Genomic DNA, 14,696 nt, shown 5'->3' on the forward strand with positions numbered 1-14,696 from the left:
AGGCCTGGGAAAGGTACTCAAACATTGCGGTGCCTAGGAAGATTTTGCCTGAAAGGAATGTCATTCTCCATTACACTGAGTTCGATGAATTTACTAAAGAAATCGAGCACAGAAACTGGCACAAGGAGTTGGCGAACTTTATGGATGGCAGTATTGATGTAGCCATCTTAAAGGAGTTTTACGCGAACCTCTATGACCCCGGGGATAAATCACCTAAACAGGTGAGGGTGAGAGGTCATTTGGTGAAATTCGATGCAGACACCTTGAACACATTCCTGAAGACCCCAGTGATACTTGAGGAGGGGGAGAACTTTCCAGTATACTCCAGATTCTGTCGTTCGAAGCCAGAGCCACAGGAACTGGCAGCTCGATTATGACTCCCTGGGAGGGGATTTGAGCTCAATGCTGATGGGTTGACATTGAAGATCTTACGAAAGAATCTAACCACGCTGGTTTAGACATGGGGCATTCTATCATTCTCCAACCTGATCCATACCTCCCACACCTTTGATATCACATTAGACAAGGCCAGGTTGATTTATGGAATCATTCAGAAGATGGATATGATCGTCCAGCATGACTCTTGGATTCAAAGCCTATCTTATGCAGAATTAGGGTAGACACACAGACACATAGAGACAAATTTACAGAGAATTCCAGAGCACACCACAGTGCCTATTTCGGGAAAAGAGCTCTAGAGGCAGCAAGAGGAGCAGCTTTTGCAGAGAGACCTAGGTTTTGTAATTAGAGAGAGATTAGTGAGTTGCAGAGTAGTTGTGAGATGCTGAGAAGAGGAGGAGGGATCCCCCTTCTTGTGTAAGGAGCAGTTATTCTCTACTCTTAATCTCATTATTGTTAGGGTTTTTCTGTAATGGCTGGCTAAACACCCTTGTTGGGGATTTCTAAAGAACAGCTGATGTAATCACTTTAATATCTAATTGGTTGTGTTTATTGTGTTCAATGCTCCTTTCAATGCTTAAAGATTGCATGCTCTTGGTCTGATCACCCACTTGTGTGTACTGTTAGGTGACTTTAGCATTGGGAAATGTACTGTTGCCTTAGAACTTGATTGAAGCAGGATTGAAACTTAGTCTTAAATGAGGGATTTGCGGATTAAGTTTTGGTTTTAAATATGATGTTACAACAATGTTGTTTGGTCTAAGCCTAGTCCAACAAGAGGGATCTGAGGAAAAAGCTTAGGTTAAATTAGTCTAAACTTTCGTAAGCTATTTAAGTTGAGCCTAGTCCAACAAGAGGGATCTGACGACAAAGCTTAGTTTAAGTTAGTCTAAACCTACGAGGGCTGTATAAATTAAGCCTAGTCCAACAAGAGGGATCTGAGGATAAAGCTTGCATTGATTCAGCCTAACTAGGGATCCAGGTTTAGTAATTTAGGCTACAGCATAGAACACAAAATCATGATTGATTAGAGAAACATCTTTATATACATCAGCTTGTTTGTTAGAAAGACCCAACACTTTTACCTACTTCTGTCAATCTTATTTACTTGCATTTTTACTATTTTTAGCCTAGACTTAGTTTAATTTTGTCTAAACCATCAATTATCAATGTTTCTTATTAACAATGCAAGAGAACTTACTTGGATTATGTCTAAACCATCTTTATATACATTTTTGCTGCTGTCAATCTTGTCCCCCTTTCTTTCCACTGTGGGAACCAACTAATGGACACTCCTGTTATGCCTGCCAAGAGCTCTTCCCAATTTGCTTTATCTTTTTTCGAACACATGCGATGACCTTGTAGAGGACAGGCAGATCTACTTCCATGATTAAAGACTTGGGATACCAACCATACATAAAGAGCAGGTGTACAACAGACAATTCTCGCACCACTTTTCTCACATCTTAAGTTGAATATATCATATGCATCTGCTAAAACAGCAATGATCGGGCTTTCCTTGTTGTGGTGATAAGCAAGAAAGGCATCAAATGTTGCTAGATCTACAAGTCCGTCTACATTCAGAAATGGTACCGCCCCAAACACTAGTAGTGTTAATACATCCATGAATGATACTAACTCTCCTTGGCTTGCCAGGATTTCCGCCTTCTCCTTTAAGCACTTCTCGATATTCTTGCTACTTTATTCCTACTTTGCTTCACTCGATCTAACTCTCATTCTGAGATCTTGGCTACTCCCGTTACTCTCACCATAGAAGGGTAGTACCCAGAAGAGAGGTATAGCATCGGGCATCCTAAGATCCCCTCGAACTCCTCTATGGTTGGTGCTAACTGAAAGTCCCGAAAAGTGAAGCATATGAGTGATTGGTCATAGTATTAGGTAAGAGATGCAATGGCTTCAACTTGCTAAAAGACTGACGGTGAACCTGATCCATCCGCTGCCTCAACTTTCGCAAGCGAGCTACTTCTTGATTTTTGACTTTGATGTGATAAAACCTTTTCTTAAAAGATTGCGCTTGGTTCGACCCCATGTTTGCAAGAATAGAAATTTAATTGTCAATACTTCAACACCCTATCATAGAGGAGATATGATGAATGATCAACGCATAGTTATGCTGTGCATGACAAACATATTTATCAAATTGACACAAGACGCCCGAAAGACAACCCCTTTTTATTAACAATGCATTGGGTACCATGTTCATGTGACTTTCAATCATCCTTGGGAGAAAGAATTGTATAACCCCAACATGGTTTGTTTAAAGTTATTACCATGGTACCCAACACATGCAACTAAGAATGAGGTGTAAACTCTCACGCTTCATTGTGACTTTGGCGACGAAGAAAATAATGCAAGACATGAGCAACTATATGGCAGAAGTATGCATGAGTGAACATAACATGTGACTAATGACAATAGAAGGTATGTGATTGGTAGAACAAAAACATGCTAAATGAATATGTATGACAAAGCAATGACTTATGCAAATGCAATGCGTGAATATGATAAATGGTAAATACAAGAATGATATGTCCATTATGACGCTATGAAGATATGCATGATGCGATCAAGGAAAAAGGACATGGTGAGTTTGCTCCATGTCCCTAATTGAGGAACCTAATGGAAATGATCCAAAAGTTCACTATCTAGTGACAACTCCCAAGGGTAGTTTCATGTAACCATACCGGCCTTTAAAGATATCATCCTCTTAGGTGACAACACTATGGTTGTAAGGACTACCAGCGACAATGCATCACCAAAAAAGGAAAACTCTAGATGAGGCTTCACTGTTATCAAGCAAGTCAGAGACCCAACATGACCACAGATCGACCTCCACTCGCTATGGCTCATACAGACCTGGGTATAGGGCCTAATATCTCAAAGTGTGTGCAAAAAGTGTAGGTGTTATGTGTGAATGGAGCAACCTATGAATTAACCAACCCTACCTACCAAGCAAACAGAAAATTCCCAGGCAGATACAACAAGTACATCACATGTCGTCTACCCTAGGATTCAAGGGCACAAATTATTTCTAACTACGAAGGTAATAGATATAAAGATACACACCAATAGGTAACAACATGGCAAAGGTTATATACAAGTATGAACAAAACAAAGGACAAAAGAAATGGGGTTGAAGCAAAAACCACAAAAAAAAACTATAGCAGAATGAAACGATCATGAATGTGAGCATGACATAAGGATAAAAGAGAAAAGGGAACATAAATAAAGAAAAAGTCACAATAAAATTGCACACTGATCAAATGGCTTAACTCTTTAACAATCTCCCCAGTGGATTCGCCATCTATCACAACCTACCTTATGACAGGACGGCGAAAGAAAATAAATACAGGAAAGCACGTTCGTCTCCTAATGAGAAAATGAGTGGGAGTCACCCCCAACGTTTATTTAAGAAAAATGTTAGAAAAACTAAAAGAGGTCTACGAATTTTGAAAAGAAGGGTTCGGGAGTTGTTTACGCATAGGGAAGGTATTAGCACCCCACGCGCCCGTCACAAGGGACGACAGCCTTTAATTGAGTGTGTAAAACGTGACCTCAAAATTATTTATTTTCCCTTTTTTTATTATTATTTTTTTCAAATCGACAAGGGTGCTTCCCTTGCTCCTACCTATCCCTAGGTGCAATGAGGAAATCAGACATACGTAGTTCTTTAATAAGAAAGTTTATGTTTTGTTTTTTTTTTTTTGAAAGATTCATTTTAAATGCAAACAAAAAGTCGTTAACGCGTTGGACCTTGAAACGATCTCAAGTGATATTTGACGAAAAGAAGTTTGGTTGTGAATTGATTTTTTTTTCATTTGGTTTTGTTTATTACTTTCCAGTCTTACTAAAAAATCCCAATTTCATGACACTAGTGACCGATTAGAACTAATCCTTACGAATAAAATGAAATTACCAACGATAAGTGGAGAAGATAAATGCACACATAATATCACAACGGACCTATAAGGGTACATAGATTACATCAAAATCTTAAGAAAAACTCACCAACTGTTGCACAAGGTACAAGGCTAGCAAGAGAAATGATGTAGGAAACGATCCACGGTTCGATTCGACAGCGCCTCGGCTATAAATCATGAAGGTTTTGATGATGTCAAAAAGAATTTGTCTTGATAATGAATGTTATCATCAAAAAGGGAGAGAATGTGAATCATGCATGTTTTGATGATGTCGAAAAGAATTCACTTGAGAATGATTGTCATCATCTAAAAGGGGGAGAATGTGAATGTATGAATACATTATTTTGATGATGCCAAAGAAGAATCAAACAAGGTTGCTCCAAAGGATAAGCATTGCTTCAAGATTAATACAAGGTTACTTCAACAAACAAAGCCTTGCTTTAAGATTAACTCAAGATAAAGCCTTGCCTCAAAAAAAAGTGTTTCCAAGACATCCAAGGCTCTAGTAATCGATTACCAGGATGTGTAATCGATTACCAGAAGATAATTTTGAAAAATAGCTTTTAAAAAGGGTTTTGAATTTGAATTTTGAACTTGTATTCGATTACCAGATGTTTGGTATCAATTACCAGCAACAGAACTCTTGAAATTCAAATTCAAAAGTCATGACCCTTCAAAATATAACTTTGTAATCGATTACCAGAAACCTGTAATCGATTACCAATGAAAAATTTCAAAAAAAACTTTTTGAAAAGACACATCTCTTCAAACCATTTTGAAAAGGCACGAAGGGCCTATATATATGTGTGTCTGACTTCAAAAAGCAAGAAAGAGATATTCCAATTGAACTTCATTGTTAAATTCTCTCTCAACAACTCTTGGGCAAACACTTGCAAATCTATTGAGATTTTATCTAGGAACTTCAAATTATATCATCCACTCTAAAGGAGAGAAATTTTTTTGTTCTTTTCAGAAAGTCAATTTTAATCAAGAGACTGGTTCTCTCTTGAATTGTGAGTTTCCTAAACACAAGGTAAATGGATTCCTTGGATGTTTAGAAGTTGTAAAAAGGATTTTTTACAAAGTTAGTGAAAATCTAAAGTGGGTTACTTGAGGACTGGACATAGGCACGGGAAGTGGCCGAACCAATATAAATCAAGTTTGCATTTCTCTTTCCCCTTATCTTAGTTATTTTACTGTAGTTTACTTTGTCTTGGGCATTTAAAAGAACATTGTTAGTGGAAAAATTTTGAAACTTAATTCACCCTCCCTCTTAAGTTATTAAGGCCACTTGTCCAACATCAGCTTTTCTCTTTTCTTTTTCTCTTTCTTCTTTCTATGTTTTTCCTCTTTTTCTTCAGTTTTTGAACCCTTAAACCCTTCCGCTGCATGGCTATTTATAGCAAAAGGCCATTTGGTGCAGGGGAAACTCGCCTAGGCGAGCTGGTTGCTTAAAGCTGAAGGTATCAGCTCGCCCAGGCGAGTGGCTTGCTTAGGGCTGAAGAAATATCATGGCCCAGGCGAGCCAGATGCTAGCCTGGGCATGTTTAGGTCCAGAAAATTCTAGGAAATGACCATTTTTCCCCTTTCCTTGTGGCTTTTTGTTTCTACATTTGACAATCAACCATCAAACCCTGAGCGACCCATTGGCCTTACGCTGCAACTGGTGCCAAACACCGAAATTCAATGAGCAATAATCAAAACATCATATCTGAATGATAAAAGTATTATACCCGGATATAATTAGGGTCTGACAACCACATAATGTTTGACAACCAACAAATCCTACAATATTAAAATATAAATAGAGTTTGGCTACTGACAAAGCCATGTGGTACAAAGAAAATATCGAACCAAAATGACCTCATTACAGAACAAATAGCCATCCAAAATGGAATCATTATAGACCAAAAAGTAAATCAAAATGGCATCATTACAGACCAAAAAGGCAACCAAAAAGCTAAACAAAAAATGGAATCTTCATTTTCGGATCATTATTTCTTGCAATATGTTCCTTGTTGTCCCATAGAATGACTATTGCCTTCAGATTTTGTTTTGCCTTTGCTTCTTGTGACTCTTGTTGATGGGCTAATAACTTTGGCCTTGGCCCTAACCCTTCTAACTCCTTGTTGCTGAGAAACTTGAAATTCAACACTTTATTAGTAATGTATATAGTTAATGAAGGACAAGAGTTGAATAAAATTAGATACAACCTTATCAACACTAGTAACAACACCAGATGTTGGTTGTTTGGGAAAAGCCAACCTACCACACAATTCAGTTAATCTTGTTGATTACAAAATTTTCCTTTCTATCACATCATTTATAGATTGTCCTTTTGTCAACTCTAACAACTTTTTCAAGTTGTCAACTCTAGTAAGGAATACATTTTGAAGAGGTGTTGATCTTTCAGACTTCCTGACCATTTCGGTAGGTGCTCCAGTTCCCTACAAATATGATGTACAATACATTAATTTAAGACCTCTATGGTGACCAACAACATATTTAAGTTCAACATCACTTGTAATCTCACCAACTTGGTGGACTTTGCACTCTCAAAAGACAACCATGTTACAATTGTAGAAGCTGCTCAAAAAACTACTTGATAAGTTGCTTGAGAAGTTGTTTGTGCTTAAGAAGTTACTTGAGTACTTAAGAAGCTACTTGTGCTTAAGAAGTTACTTGAGAAGCTAGCTGTTCTTGAGAAGCAACCATACCAGATGGTTGTTTTATAGAAGCCGGTTGAGAACTTTATTCAGATGTTGATGGAAGAGCTAGTTGCGAAGCTGATTCAGAAGTTTCCTGTGCACCTTTGATAGACCTTCAAGATGATAGTTTTTCCTTTTTCATAGTCTTTGAACCAAGCTGTTTTTGAGGTACTTGTTTCCTTTTATTCAGATGACCACCTTTTGGTGTCATTCCCTAATCCAATAATAATTGATATTTTAAGTAATTTATAGATGGTTTTAAAAGATGTAACTAATGTAAACAAGTTACTTACCTCAGCTTGTTGTGCCTCAATAGCAGGTTCGTTCTCAGCTTCTTATGAATGAATAATAGCTAATGTCTTATCATTTATAGCAACTGTGCCACCTTCTGCATTGGCTTCATTCACTAGTTGAATAATAGTGCTTTTTTTGGATCGAGTGGCCTCAGAATAATTAAGAAGGGGGGTTGAATTAATTATTCCTAATCCTTTACTAATCAAAAATTACTCTTCTAAGGCATTTACTAAATTCTTAAGAGAATGAGGAGTAGAAGAGAATCTTAACAGAAAGTAAAAGCGGAAATTAAATGCACAGCGGAAAGTAAAAGAGTAGGGAAGAAGGAGACAAACACACAAGAGTTTTTATACTGGTTCGGCAACAACCCGTGCCTACATCCAGTCCCCAAGCGACCTGCGGTCCTTGAGATTTCTTTCAACCTTGTAAAAATCCTTTTACAAGCAAAGATCCACAAGGGATGTACCCTCCCTTGTTCTCTTTGAACCTAGTGGATGTACCCTCCACTAGAACTGATCCACAAGAGATGTACCCTCTCTTGTTCTAAGTCAAACCCAAGTAGATGTACCCTTTACTTGTACCACAAAGGATGTACCCTCCAATGTGTTAAGACAAAGATCTCAGGCGGTTAAACCTTTGATACTTTGTGAATGGGGATACAAAAGAATTCTCAGGCGGTTAGTCCTTTGAACACTTTTGTATTAGGGAATGGGAAGAATCAAAAGAATTCTCAGACTGTGTCATTTTGAATTCTTTGACAAGGGAGAAGGGAGACACAAAAGAATTCAGGCGGTTAGTCCTTTGTTCTTTTGGAAAAGGGAGAAGAGAGACACAAAAAGAATTCAGGCGGTTAGTCCTTGGCGAATTCTTTTTGGCAAAGGGAGAAGAGAATGAAAAGATGAATAGCACAAGTTTTCAAGGTTTGGCAAACCAGAAAACTTTAGAAAGCTTTTGGTACAAAGAAGAAGAAGAAGAAGAAGTTCAAAGAGATTCAATGCTTGTAAAGGATTGTAAGACATTGATTGGAAAAGTATTCAAGATTGAATAAATTAAAATGCAAAACAAAGCCTTGCTTTTATAGACTCTTCATGTCTGGTCAAGAAGACCATTTAGAAGAGTTATAACTTTTAGAAAAACTTAAAACCAATTTGAAAAAGTCAAAAACCTTTTGAAGAGTTACATCTTTTGATTTATCAGGAATAGTCACTGGTAATCAATTACACAAGGCTTTTAAGTGAAAGGATGTGACTCTTCACATTTGAATTTGAATTTCAACGTTCAAGGGCACTGGTAATCGATTACCAAAACATTGTAATCGATTACAGCCTTTTGAAAATAATTGGAACGTTGTAAATTCAGTTTGAAAACTTTTTCAAAGTCATTTTGCTACTGGTAATCGATTACAACAATATGGTAATCGATTACCAGAGAGTAAAAACTCTTTGGTAAAAGGTTTTGTCAAAAACTCATGTGCTATTCAAAGTTTTGAAAAAACATTTTAATACTTATCTTGATTGAGTCTTCTCTTCATTCATGAATCTTGAGCCTTGAATCTTGATCTTGATTCTTGAGATCTTGAACCTTGAATCTTGATTCTTGTCTCTAGACTTTCTTCTTGAGTCTTGAATTCTTCTTGATTCTTATCTTGAACTCTTGAATTGTTCTTGATTGATCTTTGAGCTTTTTATCATCACCTTTGTCATTATCTTTTGTTATCATCATTGTTATCATCAAAACACCTTTGAATCACCTTTGATTCACCATGAAGCTTTGCTTCTACATCTTTCATTCTCTAGTTCCTCAACTATTGGAGGAGGCAAATTGCACTTCCTTTGATTGTGGCCAGGTTTCCCTCACCTTCTACATTGGTACTTAATTATTTTTTCCTCAATTTAGTGGGATTCGAATCCTCATCAGCCTCCCTTCTCCTTAGCATTTTAGGTCTACCTAGACCCCTCTTATACTCAGGTGGAAAGACAGATATAGGATTCTTAGCATTTTTCTATATTCTTTGACCATTCATAGCAAACACTTCATGCGAATAACAGACCTCATAAAATTTTCTAGAATAATACTCACACACAAATTGTTCAAGTTTGTGTCCAGCATACTGCTATGCTGCCATTACATGACAACATGGAATACCTACTATGCTCCAAAAGTTACAAGAAAAAAATTTATCAACCAAATTGACAACAAACTTCTCACCATTCAAAACATAGGTAACCTTTAATACCTTATGACTATAATATATTGTACTCCAGTTACGACTTTGATTAATTTCCCAGTTCAGCCTCTTCATAGGTTTAGGCATAATTTCACCTTTATGTCTTTCTAACTTTGTCTTTTGTGTGACAAACCTAGCCATTGGGTATGACCTAATCTACTCAAAAATTGTAATTATTGGTTTGTCTCTGGCCACCAAAATGGTGCTATTGAAAGACTCACTCAAACTATGCAACAGCAAATCACATTTAGGAAAATGAGAAAAGGCATGCTTACACCATGCATTTTTTGGAATAGTAGTCATCAACCAATCATATGCTTCTTCACTAACCTCCTTAATGTGGGTCATCTTGTCTTCCCAAGCCTCCTTATATATTGCCTTTCTTACACCCATCATTAAATCTCCAAGAAGTGTGCCTCCTCCAAAAAAATTCTTCAAATTTTGATACAATTGTCTTAAGCAAAATCGGTTTTCCTCACCAGCTTCCATTGCTTGTAGAGTTTGTACCAATCCCTCAAATATAGAAAAATAACAAAATGAATCATAAATATCCATCTCCCAAAACAAAAATAGTATAGTCTAATGGAGAGGTGTTTAGTATGAATAGAACAGTTTACTAACCTTTTGTTGATCATTGATGAATATCCATTTGTTGGCTTCTATGTCTCCAATATCATTTATAAGTAACTCCAAGAACCACTTCCATGTGTCCTTTGTTTCATTCTCCACCACAGCAAATGCTATAAGGAGATAATGATAATTAGGATCCCTACCAACAGCAATCAATAATTTCCCTCCAAACTTATTCTTCAAGTGACACCCATCGAGTCCTATTATGGGTCTACAAGCACAATTAAAGGCCAATTTACTAGCTTCTAGACACATATAAAATCTCCCAAACCTAGGAAGCAACAACCCTGGTTGTCTTTCTAAAATAAGTTTGTAGTTGTTCCTTGCACATACATGTTTTAGCTCTTCACCATAAGCCTCTAGATAATAGTATTGTCTAACAACATCCCCATCCACTATTGCTTTAGCAATCATCCTGGCTTTCCAAGAAACAACCAAAGTTAAAACAATACCATATTTCAACCTCACAGCATCCATTATCTGTGTCAATTTTACATCATCATTGGACTTTAACTTCTCTGTAGCAATTTTCGACACCCATTTAAAGTTAGCATTCTTGTTACTGAAAACCCTCCCACGGTGATGTTTTGGTCTGCATGTCTTAATCCTGTATGTGTAACTCCTCCCTACCTTGCTGCAAAAATCCCATACCCACATTTCTCTTTGCACTTGGCCCTTGCCCTGACTTTGTCATTTGGTTGAAACACAACCTCTCTCTCATTCATTATAAAATGGTCAACAATTTCTTCTTTGAACTCTTGTAGGCTCCAAAAATCAATGCCAATCATGAACTCAAAACCTCTACTTAACTCCTCTTTCTTGTATTTGACAAACTTGTGTATGTCCTCTTCATCATATTCGAAACCAGCACTATAAATCTCTTTAGTTTCATATCCCTCACTCAGTTCACCATTTTCTTCTTCAACATTCTAATGACCACCACTATATCCAACACCAAAAGCTTTTCTACTTTTTTTCCAAAATGAGGTTAACTAAGTCTTCATCCTCACCATCAAAACCATCATTAACCCCAGTTACTCTCTCCTCTTCACTATCTTCAAAACCAACACCTTCATTATCATTCTCAGACCGACTTTCAAAACCACCTTCATTAGACTCAATATCACTAGAATCAGACTTACTAACTGCAACTTCAACCCCAACAACTTCATACCCAACACCTTTGTCCCCATCATCAAGGGCTACAACATCACCCTTATTAACAACAACCCTTCCATCATTGATTTCGTCAACAGAAACTAAAACTTCAATGTTGCTACTCAATGCAAAATTTGCTAACTCAATAGCATCACTATCAAGGGCCAACTCTTTTAGACCAACATCATGAACTCTTGTCCACCACAACTTAAAGTCACCTCTGCAATTCACATCTTCCTTCATAATGCCAACCAATTCGAAGAAGTACCACTTGTCCTCATCTATGTCAAGCAACAGCGTTTTGTCTCCACCAACATACTTCAAAATGGGGTTGCTAATGAAATTACCCCATGATTGGCCTTCACAGAAAAAGGCATCTTTGTCAAACCATAGAAAAAAAGTTAACCCCCCAAGAAAACATTATCCTATTCAATAAAAACATTATTATAATCAATAAAAACCATGAAAAAGGCATCATGTGCACCCCACCACATACTGACAAAAAAAACAAAAAAACAACACAAAATAAACAATATAAATGCAATAAACAACAATTAATGATGTACCTTTCTTGACCAAGATCTTCACTTTTGGGACCACAAGCTGTAACACCAAAATCTTCCTCCAATCGCACCAAACCCTAACCCCAAAAATGCGTGGACCACAACGACAAGGATGAACACCAAACGTCGCACCCACACGTCGTCTAAACAAACCCTCCACGATAGCAACAATGGACCAAAACGTTAACCCTAATCACCTTTTGTGGAGAACTTTAACAGAAACCTAGCAAGCAACAAGGAAACGTGTTTGCCTTCTAAAGCATTGCCGTTATGCCCTTTCAATATGAAAGAAACGTTGTCGTTTTTTTAAAACCTACAGTGCCTACTTCAAAATGGCAATGTTTTCTTTTTTAAAAAACAAATCCAATGTGTATAAACAGCAAGAACAAACATTACACGTGGCATTACACATCAGACTCCTAAGTGTCCAGTTAATGGCCATGTAGGTAGTTAACGATTATGGATTAATGGCAGGGACCTAAGGCTAAATTTTTGAAATATTAGGGACCCAATCCGAAAGAAAAATTTATCAGGAACCAAACGCAAAAAACTTGTATTTATTATGACCCAAAAACATATTTAAACCTAATTTTAATTAATTAGTCTTTGGTTCTATTCTTCACGATCTTTCCTTTTATATCTTTGCATCTTTGTTTGCGTCATGTCTTTCTGTTTAATATGAGCATTTGGACTTGTAGGAATAGTTCTAATGTTTTAAGAACATTGGGTGTTCCTATGCTAAGATTTAAGATTTTTCAATTTTGAGACATTATAATATTGAAGTAAGAAAGTATGACATGACATTGTTCAATACAATTCTCTTACTTTGGTGCATGTTTGTGTGGTTAGATTGCCTCTTGCATTAGTATTATCTAAATAGTTTCTTTTATTTTAATTAAAAATCTTGGCATTGTTAAGATCCATCATAAGTTGGTATTCCTCTCCCCTTAAACTAGTTTTTAGGGTTTAGTTAAGCCCTCTATGTTTGTGAACAAAAGAAATGCATTTGACCACACTATTCATGACCATAGAGGTTTACCAATCTATTGTGGCTTTGATATGTGTTATCTTATTCCTAGTTATTCCACTTTTACAATGAGGATATGGGGCAACGATGAGAAATTGGAAGACATATGATTCATTTGATAAATTTCATAGAATAGAACATGGAAATTTTAGAGAAAAATCCTCCACAAATGAAAATAATTGTTCAGCTGTCCATATGACCATTTAAAGCATTTTTCCATCAAGTTCAATGTTGTTCCATTGGAGTACTCAATCCCCATTTTTTCATCACCATTTGGATAGATCACAACTTATTCGTTTTTTATTCCCTATTGTGTAAATAAGAAGTAACAATGGTAGTTACTCACAGAAATATGTTACTGTATGCATTTAGAATTACAAAAGCAGCCAAAGTACATTAAAATGAAAATCTCCATTTCACACATTAGGTTCCATTATTATCATTTTCCGATTGCATCTATTTAAAGCCAAACTTATTTTTCTTTTCCCAATGACACAATTTCTATCCATCACCGAGATTCTCAATTACCACTTTGACAACTACCTCAATTTCATAGAAAATAGAGTCCTCAACGCCTTAATATTCATGTAAACTGTGAATGTTTCACCTATAAAGTTCTTCAATAAGTCACTTTGTTTTTTGTCGTTGCATACAAAAAATGTTTTCTATTGCACCATCACATAGCTTTCTTATCAATGTGTAATCCAGGACATTCATGTTTTTTACATCTATAAATTACTAAATCCACTATTGTAAAATGTGTTTCCATGTATTAGAATCTTAGTATGTTAATGAAAAATAGAAAAGAGAATATTTCACTAAGACTCTGATTGATTGTGAATCAAAAAAAAAAAACTAGAAGACTGAACTTATACCCTTATTTCTACAAATGATGTAGATCTTAAAGTGTAGCACAACTAGTATATGCCCTGCCCATAACAAACACACTAAATACAATAGTATTATAACATCATATAATTAGTAGCAGAAGTTTATCTATCAGTCATCTTTTATCTTAATGGAGGAATTTATAGAAAAAAAATTAAAAAAATTGGGTGTCTGTTTCTAAAATGGAGCAACAAATCACAAACAACTCATGAGACAAAGCTCTATTCCATCTTCCATGAAAAAAGGGAATAAATTCCATTTAAGGAGCCTCTATGTATTTGAAATTTCTGAAATAAATTGAAAGATCCTTGTGTGAGAGGTAATAATCAACAAAAAATATTTAAAAATTTGGTGTATGTTTCTAAAATGGAGCAACAAATCACAAACAACTCATGAGACAGAGCTCTATTCCATCTTCCATGAAAAATGGGAATAAATTTCATTTAAGGAGCCTCTATGTATTTGAAATTTCTGAAATAAATTGAAAGATCCTTGTTTGCGAGGTAATATCCAACAAAAAATATTTAAAAATTGGGTGTCTGTTTCTAAAATGGAGCAACAAAACACAAACAATTCATGAGACAAAGCTCTATTCCATCTTCCATGAAAAATGGGAATAAATTCCATTTAAGGAGCCTCTATGTATTTGAAATTTTTGAAATAAATTGAAAGATCCTTGTTTGAGAGGTAATATCCAACAAAAAAATATTAAAAAATTGGGTGTTTGTTTCTAAAATGGAGCAACAAATCACAAACAACTCATGAGGCAAAGCTCTATTCCATCTTCCATGAAAAATGGGAATAAATTCCATTTAAGGAGCCTCTATGTATTTGAAATTTCTGAAATAAATTGAAAGATCC

The 14,696-nt window shown here is 36.1% G+C and overlaps 1 pseudogene; it reads left to right on the forward strand.

Moving 5' to 3' along the window:
- The window catches only part of LOC112998107 (sucrose-phosphatase 1-like), a 71,700-nt pseudogene that overhangs the window by 56,228 nt on the left and 776 nt on the right, over nucleotides 1-14,696 (forward strand).

This window comes from Glycine max, chromosome 10, assembly GCF_000004515.6.
Source record: "Glycine max cultivar Williams 82 chromosome 10, Glycine_max_v4.0, whole genome shotgun sequence".
Lineage (NCBI taxonomy): Eukaryota > Viridiplantae > Streptophyta > Magnoliopsida > Fabales > Fabaceae > Glycine > Glycine max.